Here is a 23,239-nt window from a genome sequence, read left to right as displayed (position 1 = left end):
GTTTTTTGTCAAATTTTTCTCCAGTAATATGGGCATTATACTTTTGAAAAAAATAATAATAAATTTATTATGCTGTTGATATGTATGTGTGCAGTGAGTAGTTTAATTCGTCTTCTCAGAATCGGTAAAGGAGATCTAATCAAAACTAATATACCGAACTAAAATAAACCCCTCATATTACCTCGAGTAACTTTTCACAACTTCCTTACTTTATTAATGGCTGCTTATAAGAAACTTTTTATTACTAACAGATACAAGAGTTTGAAAGTTAATATTTTCTAAAACTTTAACATCTTTAGGAAACATAATAAAGCTTTACTTTTTTTTGTACATGAGTAGACGAGCACATTGCTCATGACATGACGACCATAGACCAGGGGTCGGGGAACTTTTTTAATTATTACCCCAAAATATTTTGGTGTAAGTTGATATTACCCCATGGCGAAGAACAAAAAAAAACGAAATCGCTTCTTTTTAGTATCTATCATATTATAGCTCCCATGATAATTTTGAAAAGAAAGCAATAACTAAAAATTTAACGATTCTAAAGAAGTTTCACTTCAATATATACTTTTTACTCATAAAAGTTTCATTTTTACCCCCCAAAATTTCATTTTACCCTATTTGGGGTAATTTACCCCAGTTCCCCGACTGCTGCTATAGACACTGAGACGTGTATGCACAGCCTTCTTTGTGAAATGAGGTCGAAATTACTATTGCATTAAAAAAACGAAAATCATACCCTTCAAAACGAAAGGCGATTTCTTCGCCATAGAGAATCAACATTGGGGATTCATAGCATACCTTTGCCATAGCTTATCAAGTACGATGTCTAAGGAGCCTTCAGCAGTATACAGTGGCTTGGCTGTGCAACTGACATTGCTGATGTACATAATCAAAGGTGAAGTTAATGACGGCTCGCAATCAGATGGGCTATGTCGACAATCTACCTTCGAAATCAATAAAAAAAAAAATGTGTGCGTGTACTAGTGTACACACGTAAGAAGTGAAACTTGTTTATGGCCTTATTTTTCGAAAAATGATCTACATGCAACTTTCTAGAAATTGGTTAAATAAAGTTAAATTAGATAAAGTTTAAACAAAAGGATTTTATTATCATAGACATGAATACAAAAAAGTTAAATTAGATAAAGTTTAAACAAAAGGATTTTATTATCATAGACATGAATACAAAACAGATGGCGCGTAACGGAAAAAAGTGACGCGTAACCGAAAAATGTGACGGTAAATTTTTTTCCAACGCCGATAAGGAAGTTTCACTTCAAAAATGATAACTTTCCAAACTGCGCCTAGCCAAGCTCAGCACAAATACTTAATAATATGTTTCAAGATAGTTGTTTTTACGATAGACTTTATTTACTTCAAATGAGCGGACTACGAAATAGTTTTAATAGAAACGTGTCTACCCTCTGATGGAAAGATACACGGGAACGTAATTATTAAATACGTCAGAGCGCGCGTGCGCAGGATTTTGTTTTTTCGCTGTCTGAGACCGTAAAGTAGGAGCCGCAACGTGTAACAAGCTCACTATCGTTTAGTTTTTTGTATGGATTAATTGGTTTTTTAGTGAGCCTAAAAAGCAATTTTATTTCGAGTAACTACGTAACTTTTTATTGCCTTCGGAAGCACATACGAACCAGAACCGTGACGCCATATATACATCGACGACTACATCGGTAATCAGAGGAATAACCATAGTACTGTGCGCCGAGAGAGTCAATTATTATAAAATCATGAACTACCTGTGTGCGTTTGTGCTCGCCACTCTTAACAATGCCCCAATCTATTTGCATTTGATTATCCGGAAGCCTTGAGTTAACCTTGTTAACATACCGCCGAAATTTGTATCCCTCAAATCGAAAAAAAAAAACATTTTTTTTCTAGATTTTGGAAGGTTAATGTTGTAATCGGAGACACGAGTTAGTATGGTCCGTATGTATACCCATAAAGTATTTAATATGGCAACAATCTTGTATCAAAAGTCAACCTTGACGGCAGGCAACATTATAAGGAAGATTTTTGTTTCGTTAACACATTTAATGACTAAATATCTATAACCTTTCGAATTATAGATATGTATCTACATTGTATTGTATATTTGTATATAATTAATAAAAGAACCATATAAAATTACCATCTGGTAAGTGCATACTCAGATTGATTAAGAAAATAGAACCAAAATTATTACAAGTTTATAGTGCCTAGAAATCTTACCACACAGATCATGAATGAGCGAGTGTGTCGTTTGATTTATGAATGAAACGGCTACAGCGTGTTTGTGGATCGACTCACGAGTCATCGAAAAATAAATCAACGGTATAATTGACCAAAGATTATCTTGTTGGTGGGATAGTTTTACGAAATCCGATTTGCTATATCCGTTTGGAGTTTGACAATTCGATCAGTCCTACGCTGATAGTAGAGGCTACGAGATTTTCGAGAGGAAATATTCACGAGGATCCAATCCTGTTTTAATTATAAACTGTATATTATTCTAATAGCAGGTTTGATAGCTGACTATGACTACGAAAATGTGACTCTCTGAAGAAATGATACGTGCAAATTCTTAAAACTGCGTTCAAATATTCTACATCTGAAAATCGAAGTCTGTAGAGATTAAGATGTCCAGAAGAATAACTTCATATATAAACGATAGCAAAACATTTCCACACGTCATCCTAAAATGTTATAAAACCGCTATTATAATTAAATAGCCCTATTAAATCATGAATTAGACAAGCTCATATTTCGCATAGAGAGCAAGTGCGCTGTGGGCAGAACCTCAGCCAAATGGTCAGATCTGGTTAAGGAAGCGGTTGGAGGTAGTACCTAGTCTACTACCGTAGTCTATGCGCTCCATGCCACCCATGATCGAACACATCACATGTGGTTGCGATCCTCAACATTGAGGGAACGATGAAGAAGGAGAAGATTAAATATTTAAGCAAAACAAACCCAGCAGGATGAACATTACCGCGAAACATAACAATAACCTCTTTAAAAAAATCTACACTAGCAATTTTAATGACCCCCTCAACACGCATTGTGAGCACGACGTTCGCAATGAACAACTTGCACATAGAAAAGTGCACAAAAACAACACAATTATAAAATGAAAGGGTTTCCTCGACTCGGGATAAAAACGGGTGCCTTCACGGTCGCCGGTCACTTCCCTTCGCTCGCATCACGTGCTTTACGCTTACCTACGGTTTTTACAACGATCACGTAACTATCCTAGGTGAGCATGATAGGACTTTAACAACTTAAATAAATATAAGCATCGAACATCGACATTACATTGTGGTTGAACTCAAAAACGTTACGATATTTTGGATACGGCCAGAAATGATGTTTGTCAAAATTGTAACAGAAAATTTGAGTATTTGGATTGGATTTGGGGCGATAAAAATGCATATTACTTATGCGTTTATATATTGTTTTACTATGAAAATAGCGCTGATAAAGCATGGGTTAAATGATCAAGCCACACTAAGACTTATAGCCATTGTCGCAGTTCTCAGATTAACCACAAATTAGATTTCTACCCGAGCTATAAAATGTACAGATAAAATGTAATATGTATTCAGGTCGATGCCTAACCTCAAATCAATGCGAAAACTTATCAAGGCAATCGCTGATTCGCGAGATAAACCCACCCGTAAGAACAGGATATCGACCGAAAAGGGCATCGGGTCCTTTCAAAAGTCCGTTCACCCAGTGCACGGGTGACGCAACCAATTGTCTTCCCGCGGGTTACGCAATAGGAAGCGACAATGGCGCATCGACGCCACGGAATTAGACCGACAACGGCCCGGCCCGATTTAAACATGTACCGGGACAAAAAGTATGGATGAACAGTCGCACCTAAACCAACCAGGGTGGCGATTACACCGTACTGGAATTTTTTGCCCAAGTTTCCTGCGAACTTTTGGAGTGTGTGCTCGTAGTATCGAATTATCTTCATATGTAGACCATGATTGGAAACAAGAACAATATTTTATTAATATTTCGTTTTACACGTCTGGATATATATCGTCTTGCCTCAGCTCTTTTTTTTTATATTGTGGTATTTTAAACTATATTGACCCAGATAACATAACATAAAAAAATCATTGAATCATAATTTGAACTTATAACAATTCATGAGAAACGCAAAACCTAAATTGAACATGAATAAAACGCGAAAACGATCGATTCTGAAACTGAACGAGGTCACAGAAACACAAAGTAAACGATTTCCGTGCTGAATTAGGATATTCAAACTGAATTCTATTTACATTATAAACAAACCGTATTTTCTGTGAAAAATCAACAAAGACATTCAATTCAATGTATAATTAACTTGATAGGCGGTAACTTGATTACATTCTCGTCATTTAAATATCTTTAACTTGGCATTTTAGCTTAATTTTGGTATCTTGGTTGAAATTCCTATTTTATTTCAGAATATTTAATACTTCCAACTCAATTTTCTTCAAACGTATGTTCTTAAATGATTTAGTATTATATTGAGAATTATTTAATTGGTATGTGTATACGTTTTCAAAGCTGGTATTTTTTATTAAATTTCAAAATTCACTAATGAACGCAATTAAAATATTTTTGTTGGCCTTTCCATCACACCGATTATTCGTAGGCTACTAGGCGTAAGTTCTTTGATATTAAACGCTCATATAGATAAATAGATGTAATTGCGTCTAACGGTGTAAATGTAGTTGCCGCTAAATAGCCGGATATATCTGGACACGCGACACCCCACACTGACATAGTAATAGTAGCCGACTCAATGTTGCTCCAAGGGGACACTTGACTTATATGGTGGGGAAAAGTTATACTCCGAATTCAAGACACAACGCCGTAAATCATGAGGAAGTTTTTTTTAGAACGCATAGAACGAATAAATCATTGCGGGTAGAATGAGATTGTTCCATGTCTTTGTCGTGTCCCGTTGAATTTATAGCCTCGAAAAGATATTTTCAATGTTCTTTTGCTCTGGCGACTTTTCGTATTGACCAAGGCACACAGCTACAAGTATATTTGTTGATGCGTCCGTTTGAATGTTTCGCTTGTCTGCTTCATGAATTCGATTTAAAAAAAAGTCGTAAAGGCTTTATTTACATCGTTTTTTAAACATGTCTCTAACAAACACATTAAAAAGCAACAACTCGACGTTATTAAGTGGCACTCAAAAAGTAATTCGCTAATTCAAATCGCTCTTTTAACATTGAGACATCGGCGCGACCTTGCCCGGTCATATAAATCTTCAGCAAACGATTCGGTCCCCCGGCATCCTCTAATCTGGGTCTTGAATTAGTTAATTAATACAAGTCGATTCCACCTTGACATAGAGCGAGCAGCCAGACAGTGAACGTCCGACCTCAGAAATGGAATCGTCAATTGATATATCCAAATGTCACATTTGTTCCTGGTGTGTGTTATTGATTTTGTATTTATAGCCCGCTTAATAAAAATAGCTTCAATTTTTAATCGTTTCGTTTGGTAATAGGGTTCTTAGTGTGCTTTATTTTTACTTATTTTAGTTTAGTCGGGTGTGTTCACGAAATTCGGCACATAAGTCTCCAAATTTCATTATCGTCTATAGTATGCTTTAAATCGGAGAACGTGACGTTTCGCAGGCTCATAAACCCCCTCCCGTTCGTCTGCATCTATTGTTTTTATGTCTACTTGTTTCCTGATTCGGACTTGGTCATTACTCTTATTTATAACATCATGTCAAATTACATAAGAAAAATCTATAAAAAACAATTGGCACATGTATAAATGACGTAGATAACTTTTTTTTGCTTAGAAGGCTGGACGACCTTCCAGCCCACCTGGTGTTAAGTGGTTACTGCAGCCCACAGACATCTACATCGTAAATGCGCCACCCACCTTAAAATATACATTCTAAGATCTGTATAGTTACAACGGCTGGCCCACCCTTCAAGCCGAAACACATTACTTCACGGCAGAAATAGGCGTGGTACCTACCCGTGCGGATTCACAAGAGGTCCTACCACCAGTAAACAGTATAATAAGTATACAGGCATATATAGATAATAATACCCAGACAAAAAGCAAACAAACCTGTTCATAACACAATGTTTGCCCGATGTGGGAATAGAACCGACGTCCCTCGGCACAACAGTCAGGAGCGCTAGCTACTACACCACCGAGTCAGTCATAGCATTCACTAACGCGTTTTGGTTCAACTCATATGTTATGTTATAAAGACACCCAAATAAATCGAAAGTGAGGCCTGAGTATCCGACTAGGCATATCTAGAAAGCATTCCCTTGGAAAAAAATATTACAGGACGGGTCGGGGGTTGCTAATCACCTTATTGTTCGAACCTTGATAAAAAGGGTAACCGATTTTAATGGCTGAAGAATATTGGCTTGAATTTTTTTTTGTTTCGTGTAACAAAATATCCAAAGGGGATGAAGAGCCCGTAATAATAGCTGCGTAATTGAATCGATAGGAAAATAAGGGGTGCCGCTTTAGAAAGGCCTTATTCGACAGGTTTAATTATAATTAAACTTCAAAGTAAATGTCGTGGACGACATAATTATGAATTTATAATCTGTGTTGTTTTTATAAGTATGAGATGGTATATAGAAAAGGTCTTGTATATAAACTTGTTTAATCCAGAAACAGTTGATAGCCCATGATAAGCATTACTTTGAAGAGAGCTTATGGTATTTTGTCCTGTACTTATATTACATATTAGACACAACTTAGACTTAAAAGCATAGTAAGTTTAATACAGATATTTCAACGTGTTTTACTAAACTGCCTACTGTATTTTAGGAATATACATTTATTATTTTTATTCCGATGTCACGTTAATAAGCACACGGCACATCTGGTTCCCGGAATCCATAGACATCAGAATGTGCATAATACGCAACCTAACTTAATAATCTCAGTTTAAGGGCTGACCAAATCCTTTAAGCCGAATGCAATGGCATGACTGTATCGCGGCAAAAAGGAGCAGGATAGTAATAATGCCTACCCGTGCGGGCTCTCAATGCGCCCGATCTGAACAGTAATTACACAAGTTATATAACTGTTTCGACAGATCAGAACTTTAATTATCTACCGGTATTGGGTGAAATGTTACTTCCACAGGGACGACGTGTCATTTGATTGACTTGTACAAACGATGCAACCGACCCTCGGGTCATCATACTTCGAGGCAGACCGTGAATTTGCGAAAACGTCACGGATCACAATGTGATTACGAGAAGGTGTGATTACGTTTCGAAAACCTCAGCCCGGAGAGCTCTCTTGAAATTTACTTGGCAAGTCATTAATTTCGATTGAACGATTTTTTCAAAACCTTTTTTTAAATCTATATATCTATCTATATATTAATAGGTGAAGCAAAAACTTTGTATTCCTTTTACGAAAATTGCGCGGACGGAGGAGTGTGTAATTTACCACCCTTATAGAGAATATAGAGAAGAAGTGCACAATGCAAATTTTTTTTTTAAATATTGCATAAAAGATACGTTAAATCAAAAAAGAAACGCATGCATACTATTTATTTATTGTCAAACTTTTGTTCTTGACGTCTGTGGTCAAATTGAGAATAGATTAAATATTGTTCGTCTTTATTAATATTTTTCTGTAGTGTCTTGGCGTTAAAAATACAATCATAATAGTGTACAAACTTACAATTCCAATTAATTATAGTCGAATTTCGACTACTGCGGGATTTCTAGTATATATAAAAATAAATTGCTGTTCGTTAGTCTCTCGAGAACGGCTGGACCGATTTGGCTAATTTTTGTCTTGAATTATTTGTGGAAGTCCAGAGAAGGTTTAAAAGGTAGATAAATATGAAGATGCAAGAAATTAAATAAAAATAACAATTTTGTTTTCTCTTTGATGTCCCCCCCGTCGGATAGATAGATTCCTTTTGTTTGTTTTAAGTTTATTTTATACAAAAGCTTAGGTCTATTATTTCTCGATTGAGGCACTACGAAGTCTGCCGGGTCAACTAGTTATATATAAAGTGTGAGCAATTAATTTCTGAACTGAATTCAATATCGTAGCTTCATAGAAATTGGATATTTTTTTGAACTATTGTGCTGATGATAATAGGTTCCTTGTTCAGAAGTATACCGGTTTGTGTTGCTACATTATGTTTTAAACCTCTTTGTTATTGTTTGAATAATAAGCAATTTCTACTTTAAGTCATCTATTAACATTTAAAGCATATATATAAATATATATAAATTGGTTCGCACTTATGATCCATCATGCGGACGCATCGCGTGTGATTCTCTCATACGTTCGAAACTGGGCTTTCTTTCCTTGATTTACCTATCGGTACACAAACTCACCGCAAATCTAGTATTAAGACTAAATCATAGACATCATAACATGTACGTCACGATATACCTTCAGAAGAGTTCGAAATCTCAATTGCAGTTTAAGACGGCTGAGCCCGTCTTCAAATCGAAAGACGTGGTGGCTGTTTTGCGGCAAAAATGCCATTGCGGGCGGACTCGCAATTTACCAACACACGAACTTACGCAAATTACATTTTTTTGCGGGTTTTGTTTTAATTTCACGATGATATTCTTTCATCGTGGTGGCCATTCGTGAATACGTTTTGTTACTGCGTTATGATGACATAATTAAAACTACTTTTACCGTTTCGTCTAGAAATTATTATTGTATTTCAAATGTTTCGTTTTCAGTTTCTGTGGTCCCGGATGACTTTAAAAACGTCCGTTTTTTAATATCGGCTCATTTTCAATAAAATATATGTCCGTAAGATATACGTATATTTTCCTCTGCAAGTATATTATATATGATAATAATAATAAACAGGAGATCAAACGGTGAAAGGACTTTTAACTTTAATTTTATCTACGACTCGCGAAGACCGAAGTACATAATATTATATCTCCGTAAATAATCTTGCCGCCACCAATTTACTTACATTAATAACATTAACGGCGAGGATTAAAGGCCATCGTTGGCAGATGTGATTAATAATAAAAAAGGACAAAACCACGGCGTTCTACTAGACTTAATCATTAACTAAACGTTTTCTATTTAACTTATTAGTTAATAAAACAAAGGCACTACAACTGTTTTTCTACACAGTCGAACATAATATGGCCTTTATAATCAAGAGATCGCCATCCTTCGTGAACATGAGCTATTCTGGGGACAGAACGAAATCGCTGCCCAGTGGAGGCTTTATACCTTTTTTTTATCCTACCTATGCTCATAGCCTGGGGAGGCTATATCAGCGTTACACTAGCGTGTAGGTGAGCTCTCGGGGCTCAAACCGGAGGTGTTCTAACACTGGCCCTAGCAAGAGCAGTACTTCGCAGATTCTAACACCGAATCGGAAACGCGACGCACTGAGAAGATCCGACGAGAAACTCAGTGGGCTGCTTTATACCATGTAGAAACAACGGCACAGTTAATAAAAGCTGGAAGATTTAAATTCAACTATGCGACAATGAAAAAGAATAATATGTTTCCGTTTAAAACTAATTACGTGTTCTTAAATCAAATTTATCTTTATTACAATCAGTTTAGTATTCGGACGTGGCAACAGCGACGTGACACTTCCTTTAACAATTTATTCAAGTTTTTATTCCAGAGTTTCACGAAATCGATCATCGGACACAAGATAACGTGGTCGGGTTCAAAAAGAAAAAAAAACTGGCTGCATTTTTGTTATCGCCGTAAAGCCTACGATTTCGGTGCACCGGACTCGAGAAGCGGTTTTTCGTTGATGAACAACTTTTATGGCTTTTTTCATTCATTCCCGTTCTGGGAAAGGCGGCTTTTTGGCGCCCGGTAAGATCTCACATTGGATTTTTTTTTGTTGCCGAATAAAAAAGTTAGCGCTATCTTTGTATGAACGAACGTCGAGATAATTATTGGGAACCGACCCGTTCTTTATTTTTTTTTTCGATCAAAATAACTGACCCAAGCTCTTTTGCGTAAAGATAAATGAAGGAGAAGCCTACGCGCTTCGTTTGGAGACCGGCGGCTTGCTACATGATTATCAGACTTTTGTAATTGTGATCTTTGACAGCTGAAGAGGCAATGTACCTTTAAAGTTTGGCGTGTCGATCAGTATTCTGTGATCATTAAGGTAGATATATTTTTAATACATATGCATTTTATGATGTTTATATTATTTTATTGACGAATGAACGCCCTTACTGCCCACTTGGTGATAAGCGGTTGTAATATATTGCTACTTCGCAGTAGAAATAGACAGGGTAGTGGTACCAACCGTGCGGGCTAACAAAATGCTCTGCTACCAGTAATTACATCAATTATATTTTTACATAGGCCTCTCCCAATCTACACCACTGAGCCCGGTCTGCGGCTCTCCTCATCCACTTCTTGCCGGCCACCGTGCGGAGGTCATCATATTATTATTATTATTTCATACCCAACGCTTGAACATAAGACAACAAAAATCATATTCGAAAATGCACAGCATAAACGTGGAATGCATAAACCGTAGATAAACAATAGAACTTTTATTATTCACGAACAAAAAGACATTCGTACCGAGAAGACAATTTGACTATACATCGAAGAACAAAACCATTTTGTCTATTGTCGAAGAAACTATTATTTGATCTATGAATTGTTGAAGTACGGGTGGCACACTGGACGAAAGAATACATCGGTTTTTGTCTCATAGCCTTTGTGGGAGATATCATTTATGAGACTTCTCTTTTTAATGGAGGGCAGATGTTACTCAAGGTGCGAGGTAAGGTGGACTCAGAGGTCCGTATTCACATTCCGTGCCAGTAATTGACAACACCTGCCGTGTTCGGAGTCCGTCACTGTTTGTACCTGTCGGAGATTAGGCGACTCGAATTTGATTTAAACTCAATTTAATGATTCGAATCGCTTTAAAAATTCGAGAGGGTTCGCAATTATTTTCCTTATCGTCCGTCGCTTTTCGTCGACAATTATTATCGTGTACGGTATTTAAAAAGTGCAACGGTTCTCAAACTTATTTCTCCCTCAAACGTTATGGAGGACATTATTAATAAAAAAAATATATTTTTTTATTGCTTAGATGGGTGGAAAGCTCGCAGCACACCTGGTGTTAAGTGGTTACTGGAGCCCATGGACATCTACAACGTAAATGCGCCACCCACCTTGAGATATAAGGTCTCAGTATAGTTACAACGGCTGCCCCACCCTTCAAACCGAAACGCATTACTGCTTCACGGCAGAAATAGGTGGGGTGGTGGTACCTACCCGTGCGGACTCACAAGAGTAAAAATCACCACCAGTAAAAATCCCCCTCAAATTAAAATAATGCAAGAATTAGAATTGATTATATTCGAATCGCTCATAGGGCGCGCACAGGACGAGTTCTATCAACGAAGGTTTCCTCATTAAAATAATCTGATTAATGAATCAACTTTAACTGAAGGTTTATTTTTTTTTCTCTCTCACATATTAACCATAAGACGCCTTCGTGCTACTTCCGAACAGGTGAGACCAGGATACCACCGGTCGTTATCATAAATTCACCCCCTCCCCCCTTCTATTCCCGTAATAAGTCCTTAAACATTTGTTAATGTCCCCGAATGGTTATTTAATGTGATCCTTGTGTTTTTTGTATATCTGCCTGTACAAGGGCATGGGGTATGCGCTGGTTACTGTTGCAGGTGCATACTTTAATGGGCACTTGTCTAAAAATAGATAGTGGATTGTTGTATTATGATGGTTGGTCCATGCAGGTTGTTATAAACTAAACGAACCAGATGAAAAGCACATTTAGATATTCAAGTTGTTTCATTTATTTCGTTTTTTAATTAAAGTCACCATTGTGCACGGAGCCTAAGGCGGCTGTCGCCCATATAATTAACAATGTAAACTGGCTGCTTGCGGTTGGTTCTTTCTCGTGAGCATACGCCCATAAGCAAAATTGTTTTTAGGACATATATTGTTAATTATTATTAACGAACAGAGAAGCAAAGTTCTAGTACTGAGCAGCTACCAAAGTAATTAGATACAATGTAAAGCGCTGGATTGATCAAGTGAAAATACTTACTAAAGCCCCAGTTAACGATTGCGTGCACCAAGCTGCAGTCCGCGAATTATGGAAAACAGCAGTCAAGGTTTTAATAAGCAAGCATTCCACGTGGCCGCGACTGTTCTGCCAAGAGTAGCCGACTATGATGATGATAATGAAATTCTGCAGTTCAAATTGCGGTCAACTTCGGAATCAAATCTATCTAGCCGAAATTCATACTAATACTGCAGAGAGACGGTGAAAAATTACTAGCAGCGTGTAGACCGCACTCCAATATTTCCGGATTATCCGGAACATGAAAAAAGTAGTAGTAGGTAGTAGGCTACTACCAAGCAAATCCTCTGTCTAGAAGTAATTACGAAATGTTTTGATGTTCACGAAAACATTTGTCAATTTGTAATGGCAGGGGACGCGGACGTGTTAAATTGAATAACACGTAAAAGTAATGATTAGGCTCAGAACCCAAGACCAACCAACACACATTAATGAACACACAGTTCGTCACAGTTTTTATCATACAGTTTCGTATACGCGGACAAATCATACAAAGATAACATTTAATTTTCAAGAGTCTTGTGCACGTGCCCTTAGGTAATCAACCTTTCGTTCACGAACAATGTTATTAAGTACTCGACGGAATATTAATTAAACCGTTTGCCCAACACTTAAGATGCAAAATTGGATAACAAAAGAATTATAAAGCGCTCTATCAATATTGTTTCAAAATTAATGTTTGGTCAAAGAAATTCCTAATGTTTTATCGGACTTAATGGCTACGCAATAAGAGCCATAATCGTATAAAGTTCGTATTAAATTACAGTCTCCCGAGCCTGTTTCCTGCCGGATAATCATAAGTTTGGAAAGTGCACTACAAGCTGTAATTTTCTATAATTCCGGCGCCTTGTCTCTACTGAAAATAACGCCTTTAATTACATCGAATTCCACGTAATTATGTCAGTTAACGCACGTTAACTTTCAATTATGACAATTTGTGCTATCAAGAGACGGGCCCTTGAGTATTTGATATATCGTCTAGTTTTAGGGTTCGAATTTTTAGTGTGCATATTAAAAAGAAAGACTTTTTTTACGACGTGGGGTTATTTAAAGTATAAGACGAGTACTGTTTACTTAATATGAGAGTGATTTATACTAGCAGGATTTCTCGAATACGAGCCAAATCATCAAGAATGTTATTTCCTCGTGTCAAATGTCAAGAAGATCTCAGCTAAAAAAAGCGATTGTCGTTTGCATCAGTTTTTCTTAGTCCCGCATTTTATGAAAAATTTTCATAATATATTTATTATAATATGAAGCACTCCCGCATAACGCAATCCCATATTACAGTCTCGCTACGCTTGCATTTCAAAAAAATCTCTGGATGTAAGTAGTCTCGCAGTAAGGCACGATAAAACTAGGGAGAAAAAAAAAAAACCCGGAACTCAAGACGCAAACACATACATGTCTTCTAACATATAATTGTTTAGGTTGAAATTGAAACTAAACTTATAATTAAAGAAACGGATGCGCATCAAAATTCATTCGGTTTTAAAACATTAACTCATTTCATTTTATGTTAATCAAAGTGCTTGGTTTCAGATTAATGGCTGCCTACTATCTATCTATCTTACTTTTTTCGGTTCCAACCACAGTTTATTGTCTAGAACGATGCATTACGTTGCTATTACAGAAAATTAAATTATATTCTAAACTCAATAATGTTGTTAATGCAGACTAACAAAAAGCGCTAAATTAAATATTGCGGCTACGTCTTTGAGGAAGTTCAGAGTTAAGCTGCTTCCATTTATACAGATGAACAACTAAGAGAATAGGCGATCCATAGATCATAGAAACACACACTGTATTTCTATGATCTGTGAAGCGATCTGAAAAATGTTCAGCAAATTCCGAGTTTTTAATTCGCTAGCCAAAAACGAATATTATAGCCGTAAAAAACGCAACATCCGTCAATATAGCAATAACTCTTCCTCTTTAGCTTCTCCACCACTGAAAGACATTACTCTACATGTGTTATAGGAAACCAACAAAGAACAACAGAGCTCCGGGTTGACTATAACCTCATCGTTACCACCGGTGATCGAAGATCTATGTAGAAATGCGGCTGTGAACCAATTCTTGTTTATCGTGATTTACAAGGTCGTGCTTAGAATAGCCCTACTCCATCTCTTCCTGGAAGGTCGTGTTTAGAATAGGCATTCTCCATCTCTTCCTATAGCAAAACCTTTCGGAAAAGGTGATATAGGGATCTATCGCAGAATAGGCAGCGGCGTTCTCTGAGTATTAATTATACTGCAATGGCAAACTAGAGCTTACTACTTGGTCGTAAAGCATATTTTGAACCAGCACAGACAGGTGCTACCCATCCTGGTTATTTCCGCCCTGAAGTAGTAATGCGTTCCAATCTATAAGGTGAAGATGGTCATCACACCATACAATTGAAACTCCGACCTCATGACCCAAGAGGGAAACCAGCATTCGGGGTGAATTCTTACGGAACAAAAACACATATAGCCAAAGATTCTTAACTAGTTCGTAAAATACATTATATGGTGGAGTCATATACTTTTGCATATATAGGGGAGTGAGTATCTTATCTGCACAATGAAAGTAAGCAAGTATTCCCATTGTCTCGGTCACGCTCTGACTAAAAGCTCACGAACTACAAAGTTTTGTGCGAGTACTGTTTTATCAGTTGTGTGATTTCCGATATTCCTACGTATAGTAGTAGTAGTAGTACGTATTTCGTTCGTACAAATTGCCGGTTGTATCTTAAAACAAATACCATTAGTGTGGATTTAGAAAATAAACATTGTTTTCCATACCCGTACCTATTATGGGTCCGAGTGTGTACAACGCAAGGTATTTGACAGATGCCTAAATCTCGCTTACGACATTTTAAAGATAAGCCTGCATATATTATATACAAGTTCCGAACAACAACATATTATGTACTGTCGGTCTACCGAGCAAAATCACCCGCTCGGTGGAAGATCTTTCCCATATCTCTCCACATTAGTCTTAGTGCTTGGTTTGCTCAGAAACCTAAACTCATATTATCAACCAAACAACAGTTTTATTCGCCTGTAATAATATATTTTAATTCATTTTGTAAGCGGTAACCGCTAAACGTCACTACGAACATTGATGGCAAAAAAATAATACACATTATGGGTTCTTCCCTTCCAACAACGATAAATCAATCCAATTATGCAAAATTCAATCATTAGCCTCTTTTAATAAAGTTCATTTGTTACTTTGAAAGAAGAAAAAAAAAAAAAACCAGTAACGGTCTAACTTATCACTAACATTGTATTGTAACAGTGTGAAAGTTTGTATGTCACTTTTCCTATTCAAAGCTATAGAATAAAAGTAGGTTTGACTGATGTCGTGTTTATGAAATAATTATAGGCTTAAAATTATTAAATAAACATACAGTAGATATTTTAAAGAAATCAATTTATGTCGGCTCAATAAAATTGACATTTGGGTAATGGTTGAAAGTTTCGGACGAGGATTTACATGGAACTAAATTTTATAAAGACCGATTTGTCAGTTATGTCTCAAGCATTTGGTTTAGAGACTTTACGTTTCGAGCTACCCGCGTTATTCAAGTCGTTTCCATTCGTCGGTTTTTTTGACAACACTTAAGTTTGTTAATAGCTACCAACCAAAAATACTTAAAGGAATATCGTTTGACAAACAAAAACGGTGTTTAACTTGTTTTATCTTTGCCTATTGGTATACAATTACATATATTTGATACACAATCTATATATTAATACGTGAAGCAAAAACTTTGTATCCCTTTTTACGAAAATTGCGCGGACGGAGGAGTATGAAATTTTCTACACTTATAGAGAATATAGAGAAGAAGTGCACAATGCTAATATTTTTTTAAAATAATGCTTGAAAGATATATTAAATCAATAAAGAAAACATTACACACACTACATACCATGTATTTGACGCACACACGCATGCATACTATTTATTGTCAAACTTTTGTTCTTGGCGTCTGTGGTCAAATTGAGAATAGATTAAATATTGTTTGTCTTTGTTACTATTTTTTATAGTGTAGTCTTGGCGAAATTTGTGATTATAGAAGTATAAAATACAATCATAATAGTGTACAAACTTACAATTCCAATTAATTATAGTCGAATTTCGACGAATGCGGGACCTCTAGTAATTATAGATAAATAAAGTTATTTTTCTTTGATCACCCCGAGGTACACTTAAGAACATTTTCGCATCAACGTATCTTCTAGGCAAACAAAGCCACAAACAAAAGCTAGTTACACAGCACGTTGTTTATTAGCAACGGAAAAACATATACATGATTTATTATTACATTAGCTTTTTTTTTTTCTTTCTAGAGAATAAAACTTGTCTACACAAATGTACACGGTTGAATGATCCTGGAATGTGAAGGGACGTCGGTATCGTTAACTGTCGGTTGACAGGTCAATGCACTCAAAGGTCATTTTACTTTGTTGTTAATTACATGTTATGTAAGTTGTAAACAAAAGAGACAGTTGTAGGAAATTAGCGGTATGAAAACTGCTGTATTTTACCTCTGTTCATTGGTATGTGTGATAATTTGAATAAGCCTATTTATTTTAACATTTGTTTATTTTTAATTTTAGTGTACATGTATGTATACTTATAATTACACTATCGGCACTATATTGATCAAATAAAGAATATTATTCTATAAGCTTCTACTCAATGATGCGAAAAATTAGGGTTGCCACGTTTCAAATACTGAATGGAAATTAAGTCAAGGAATTTAAATAAGACAATGTGAATTATTTTTGAAATAACAATACATTTATGAAAACAATCTGATTAGGGATATGCGTTAAAAATCTTATTAAATTTAATATTTTGCTTAATAAAATTAAAATTTTATTTTTTAATCAATTCAAACCAGGAAATATCACACCGGTCACCCGGCCTTAATTTAGGATTCTCTGTACTATGGAAATCAAGAACTTGACGAACACAAGTTTTTCTGGTAATAGTACTCTGAATTTATAATAAAACCTAAAAGACACTGCTAGGACCTTATATAATAAACACATGTTGCTCTTCTTCTATTAACAAAGCCCGTAGCTGAAAGGAATGAAAATCGCCAACCGCCCTTGAAACTGGTATCGAAGTATCAACAGCATATGAAGTAGATCTTAGAACTAGTAAAAAAAGTGCCTACGTGGGAAGAGGTACAGAAAGTGATTGATTTACTGATGACACAAGGGTTTATTAGCAGCAGCCAAGATACGAATGTCTCTGATGCAAAAATCTCTGACTGGAATGCCGAGAATGTTTCCACTGATAATGATGATACCGTACCATTTAAAACTAAACACTACAGTCTTGTTTTGGATCTTAAATCATCATTATCCTGCCCTTCTCCCAGTCACCTGGGGTCGGCGCAACATGTTTTCTCCTTCCATACTCTTCTACCATATACCATTTCTTCGCTCACTCCCCTCCTACCTATATCGTCTTTCACACAATCCATCCATTTCTTCTTAGGTCTACCTCTTCCTCTAAATCCTTCCACATTCATAGTTAACACTCTCTTAATAACCTCATTTTCATTTCGTCTCATCACATGTCCATACCATCCCAAACGTGCACTCCTCAGCTTCTCTGTCACAGGTGCCACTTTCAGACTTCCTCTAACATATTCATTCCGTATTCTATCCATTCTCGTTTCTCCACACATCCATCGCAACATTCGCATCTCTGCTGCATGCAATCGCCTTTCATCCGCCACTTTCGTAGTCCAACAAGCTTTGGATCTTAAATGTTAGTTTAATATTAGCATAAAATATACATTAAAATTGGTAACAGTTTCGACTTTCGCAACATACAAGTACACATATGCGCAGACATAAAAACAATCGTCACGTTGTATCCGAGTAACAATAGACACGCAAGAATGTTTACGACGTTTTTACAACGGGCGGGCCGGCGCGGCATTACTCGTCTAAATAAATAAATACATACGTACGTACGTACGCGCAACGCCCACTGTAGTTACTATACACGTACATTGTGAAAGGAATAACGTTCAAATTCTACGAAAAACTGATTTAGTGTGGCTTCATACGTCATAGTAATTTACGTGATTCTATTGCCGATGTGATCACTGCGCATGATTTCTGTTGCCAAGACGGAATCTTCTTTTTACATGATATTTTTTCAAGTTTAATGTTCCTTACCTAACACTACAGTAGGGAGAGATGTGATTATCTATGGTCCTAGCATGACTGCGTGTATACAAGAGTTACTTTAACAACCTAACACACCGGGTAAGCCGCAAGCTTGTCTGCCCCCGATTGCAATTAATAAATAACATGGTCATCTGGGCCTTAAAAACGATTCTCTGTACTATGGAAACCAGAGAATGATATCTTATATACGTTTAATACTTGTATATCAATAAATATCAAACACCCAGATAAAGAGCAACCAAATTTATTCATCACACTGTTTGCCTGATATGGGAATCAAAAATTCAACTCTTCACCCTGCATCAAAATCCGCTGGTAACTACGAATAATTATAAGTTTTCTCTCGCTCGATTACAGTTATTAACGAAAAATTGGCTGTTATAAATTTAAATGATTACTTACTTTATAGTAGTTCCAAGATATGTAAATCTTAAAGTGTTTGCAGCGGTGCATTAAAATGAACGAGCCGATGCAGTGTCGGAGGCATTTAAATGTGAATAATATTCATAATGATATACTGATTTAAGTAAAGAAACAAGATCACTTATGTGTTACCCCGAGCTCAATGACCTCCAGAATCGCTCATATGAACAGCCTTCGTTTATACTCAATATAGTGACGTAACAGAAACACATGAACCGGAAACCGAACAGAGGCCAAAATAAAAATTGCTAATATCCATCATTTTCATAACAAAAGCACACAATAATACTTAGGGAACCGTTAAAAATACGTTGGCCAAATACTTGCGGAATTTATTCACCCCCAATGTACATACATAGGCGAGATCTCGTTTCCATTGACTCGTGGGACGAGTCACGAGCGGAACCCTGTTGGCCCTTCAAGTAAATTGACGTAGGAGAAAGGACCGTACGCGAGATTATCGAGTGCACTTGGAACCTTAATAGACGTCTATCTCGCATGCATTCGTCTTTTGTGCGAAACCAAACATAATTTGAATTGGCAATATGTAGATATGATACAGTATGGTACGACATTCATTGGCGTTGACTTCATCGAGGTAACGTTACCAGAATTAAAAACAAAAAAAATTGCACAAAATCTGCTCATACACATTAATTAGTTATCATTTTAAATCTTGACGCGTTTTTTTCCCTACCTATTCGTTGGTAGCCTAGGGGGCTATACCAGCTAGGCTTGGGAGAGCTTACGGGCTAAACCTGAGCGAGTTTTCTAACACTAGCCCTAGCAAAAGCAGAGCTTCGCAGAATCTACCACCGGATCGGAATCGCGACCCATTCAGAAGATCCGGTGTGAAACTCAGTAGGGCTGAACGCGTATTAGAAGACATAGACCTTGGTTCCTTAATAAAAAAATAAAAAAATATTTTTCACTTTCACCTCGCATAAGAAATCAAAGGAAAAACGTTCGATTAATACGTAGCAAGGCAATTAATTACGTTGTAGACGTTAACAGAACGCGATCCACCCCGCTAACACCATCCATCATCCCTCACAATGGCGGCCCGAGAGACGCGACGGTTAAAACCGTTCTCCCTGATTTATCGCGCCAAACATATCGATCCTATCGATTATATCGGGAGCAACGTAAAAACTGTTACAATTAAGTGATTTCAAGGTTTTTTTTTTGAGGATTGATTTACGTTTAGGGTAATGTAACTTATGGAGAGCTCGGTAGCGTGTGCGATAACAGATCTGTTGCCATATGTTCGATACGGTCCCGCTAAATCACACGTGATCGCTAATTATAAATAAGCATTCATTATTAAAGAACTGAACCGAGTTCACCTTAATTAATTAATTTTAATTACAAACTGCAAAAATATACAAACGCTGCGTCTCTCTACGCTCATTTAAAAAGACGGTAACAACATAATAACACTAATGTTTATATTTTGCAAACATTCACGAAATGACGATGAGGTTGTTAAAAGAGTTTTAAGTATGAATGTGGAAGGCTTTAGAGGAAGAGGTAGACCTAAAAAAATGGATGGATTGCGTGAAAGACGATATGTGTTAGAGGGGAGTAAGCGAAGAAATTTTATATGATAGCGGAGTATGGAAGGAGAAAGCATGTTGCGCCAACCCCAGGTGAGGACAGGAGAATTGGGAGAAGGACAGGAGAATGATGATGATGATTTCGCAAACATTACTAAATCTGGAAAAAGCATAGACTCGAATTAGTGTGTATTTTACCTAAAAATTTGAATCTTAGTCAATGAATACAGGACACTCATAGTGTCCCCCGGATGATAATAATAAGCTGTCACTTATCATCAATAAAAAAAACCATAGGCGATCATATTTCATCCTATAAGATTTCGACCAACCAAGTTAGGCGGCGGCATGTCATTATCATCACACATCGCGCATCACTAGGGCGGGACATTATCGTCACAAGAAATTAATGATTACAACAAAACAACAGTTGATCCGCATAGCAACAAAACGAAAACATACGTAATCTGTTCCAAGACATTTAAGAATGTAGGTACTCACATTTTATCTATTCGACACAATCGGCTACTGAACTCCGCAGATCTGGAAATAAAAACACGATAAATTATTGAGAGTGATTGTTTAGAGTAATTATTATTATTAATTATATTATTATAATAATTATTATTAATAATTATATTATTAATTATTGAGAGTAATTATTGATTTCAGAGTCGTCGTGGCCTAAGCGATAAGACGTCCATCCGGTGCATTCGTGTTGAGCGATGCACCGGTGTTCGAATCTCAGGCGGGTACCAATTTTTCTAATGAAATACGTATTCAACAAATGTTCACGATTGACTTCTACGGGGAAGGAATAACATCGTGTAATAAAAATCAAACCCGCAAAATTATAATTTGCGTAATTACTGGTGGTAGGACCTCTTGTGAGTCCACGCGGATAGGTACCACCACCCAGCCAATTTCTGCCGTGAAGCAGTAATGCGTTTCGGTTTGAAGGGTGGGGCAGCCGTTGTAACTGGGTGGGTGGCGCATTTACGTTATAGATGTCTATGGGCTCCAGTAACCACTTAACACCAGGTGGGCTGTGAGCTCGTCCACCCATCTCAGCAATAAAAAAAAATACTAATTTTATTTATTAGGTAGTTCCTAAGGACGTGGGTAGTGTAAGTGATTCCTTAAATCGAAAAACAAAGGCGAAGCGTTTACGTTTGAAATCCATTTATTGTGCTTTTTTTAAATTGAAATTTAAATTAAAAAAATTACGTTGAAATCCGGAGTATTTGAAATGTAGTGGTCATTTCCAAAGAAATAGTCTCTGGCTTCAGTCTGGTACTTTGGGCTACTTTATGTTACTGAATAATTGCTTGTGTGATTGTCAATATTAGAGAATATTCTGTTTTTTTTTTATTGCTTAGATGGGTGGACGAGCTCACAGCCCACCTGGTGTTAAGTGGTTACTGGAGCCCATAGACATCCACAACGTAAATGCGCCACCCACCTTTGAGATATAATTCTAAGGTCTCAAGTATAGTTACAACGGCTGCCCCGCCCTTCAAACCGAAACGCATTACTGCTTCACGGCAGAAATAGGCAAGGTGGTGCTACCCACCCGCGCGGACTCACAACAGGTCCTAGAGGTAATATTGAAATGAAACAAACAAGACACAAATTCGGTACGGTAGATCCAGCCTAAAATTGCGTGATTCTCTTCCGAAACTCAAAGAGGCTGCGCTTACAGTTGCATCTTCATCAAATTCTTGACTATGATGTTTTTATTCATTGTTTAACGCGTGGATGAATCAATAAGGTGATTCCATCTAGTGTTGAGTGGTTATTGGAACCCACGGATATTTTTTTCCCTACCTATTCGCTGGTACCCTAAGTGGCTATTTCAGCTAAGCGCGGATGGGTAGTTGAGCTCACGGACTCAACCTGAGAGAATCTGCTAACACTAGCTCTAGCAAGAGCACTGTTACGCAGAATCTACCACCAGATCGGAATCGCGACCTACTGACAAGATTCGAAGAGAAATTCAGTGGATTCTGTCTATGGGTTAGTTCGCTCGTCGCACCCTTCGTCGTATAGACAAGTTCGACGAGGAGCCCATAGATACCACCGCGTGAATAGCACCACCCAACTTAAGAGATAAAGTCGAAGCCTTTTATAATGAAATACGATCGCGCATCTTAATTTTGTAATGAACTTAAATTGCTTTCAATTAGAATGATAAAATTATACTCGGACGTAAAAAAACAATGCGTTGATTCATCCTTTTTATTTACTCGAGTATTTTAAAACTTGCTACTTAAGCAACTGTTTTAAAAGGTTTTGTTAGTCAACGGGCACATTAATATGTAATAACATTAAGTGAGATTTAATCTAAGTAAATGAGATTTATACTTAACGCGTGGGATTATGAAAAGTTTTACTTGTGAATTTTCAAAATTTGTACTCCCCAGCAATGTTATTTAATCTAAAGTTTTAAATTATAATTCTGACTGTTCATCAGAAAACCCTCATTTTTGGAGCTACCAACTTTACTGCAAATAGTAAGTAGTATTAGCGATATTATCCAAAACCCCAAAACTCTCTCCAGCCATCTAAACCCAATTGTCAAAATGGCCGTCATATTTTAATCTAAGAATAAGTTTTGCAAACTTTTTTTTTTAATTCCTGTCCGTTTGTTTTAAATAAAAAACCTCGTTTTGAAAATCAAAATCCAAAGCGGTAATCGACCGATAGCTTATCGCGACAGAAAACGTTCACACAGGTTTACACTATGACGGATGGATGAGAAGTTTCCACGCACCCAACCTCCAAGCTGTCATGAACTGCGATGTTCAAACAAATCCCACCGCCAGCACATCACGAAGGAGAGCTTACAACGTTGGTCAGCGTTTAATGACGAAATCAGAACTCGAGTGATGAACAAACATAAGATTTTATATACACAGACGTGTTATAAA

The 23,239-nt window shown here is 36.8% G+C and overlaps 1 long non-coding RNA gene across 1 annotated transcript in view; it reads right to left on the bottom strand.

Annotated features, from left to right (window-relative positions):
• LOC134199745 (uncharacterized) overlaps positions 1-23,239 on the bottom strand; it is a 166,182-nt gene that overhangs the window by 63,895 nt on the left and 79,048 nt on the right. The window contains exon 3 of the long non-coding RNA XR_009974367.1: positions 20,811-20,852. This is a non-coding gene — a long non-coding RNA (uncharacterized LOC134199745). The remainder of the gene's footprint in view (positions 1-20,810; positions 20,853-23,239) is intronic.

This window comes from Bombyx mori, chromosome 11, assembly GCF_030269925.1.
Source record: "Bombyx mori chromosome 11, ASM3026992v2".
Classification (NCBI taxonomy): Eukaryota; Metazoa; Arthropoda; class Insecta; order Lepidoptera; family Bombycidae; genus Bombyx; species Bombyx mori.
This window is presented reverse-complemented; position numbering and strand designations above follow the sequence as displayed.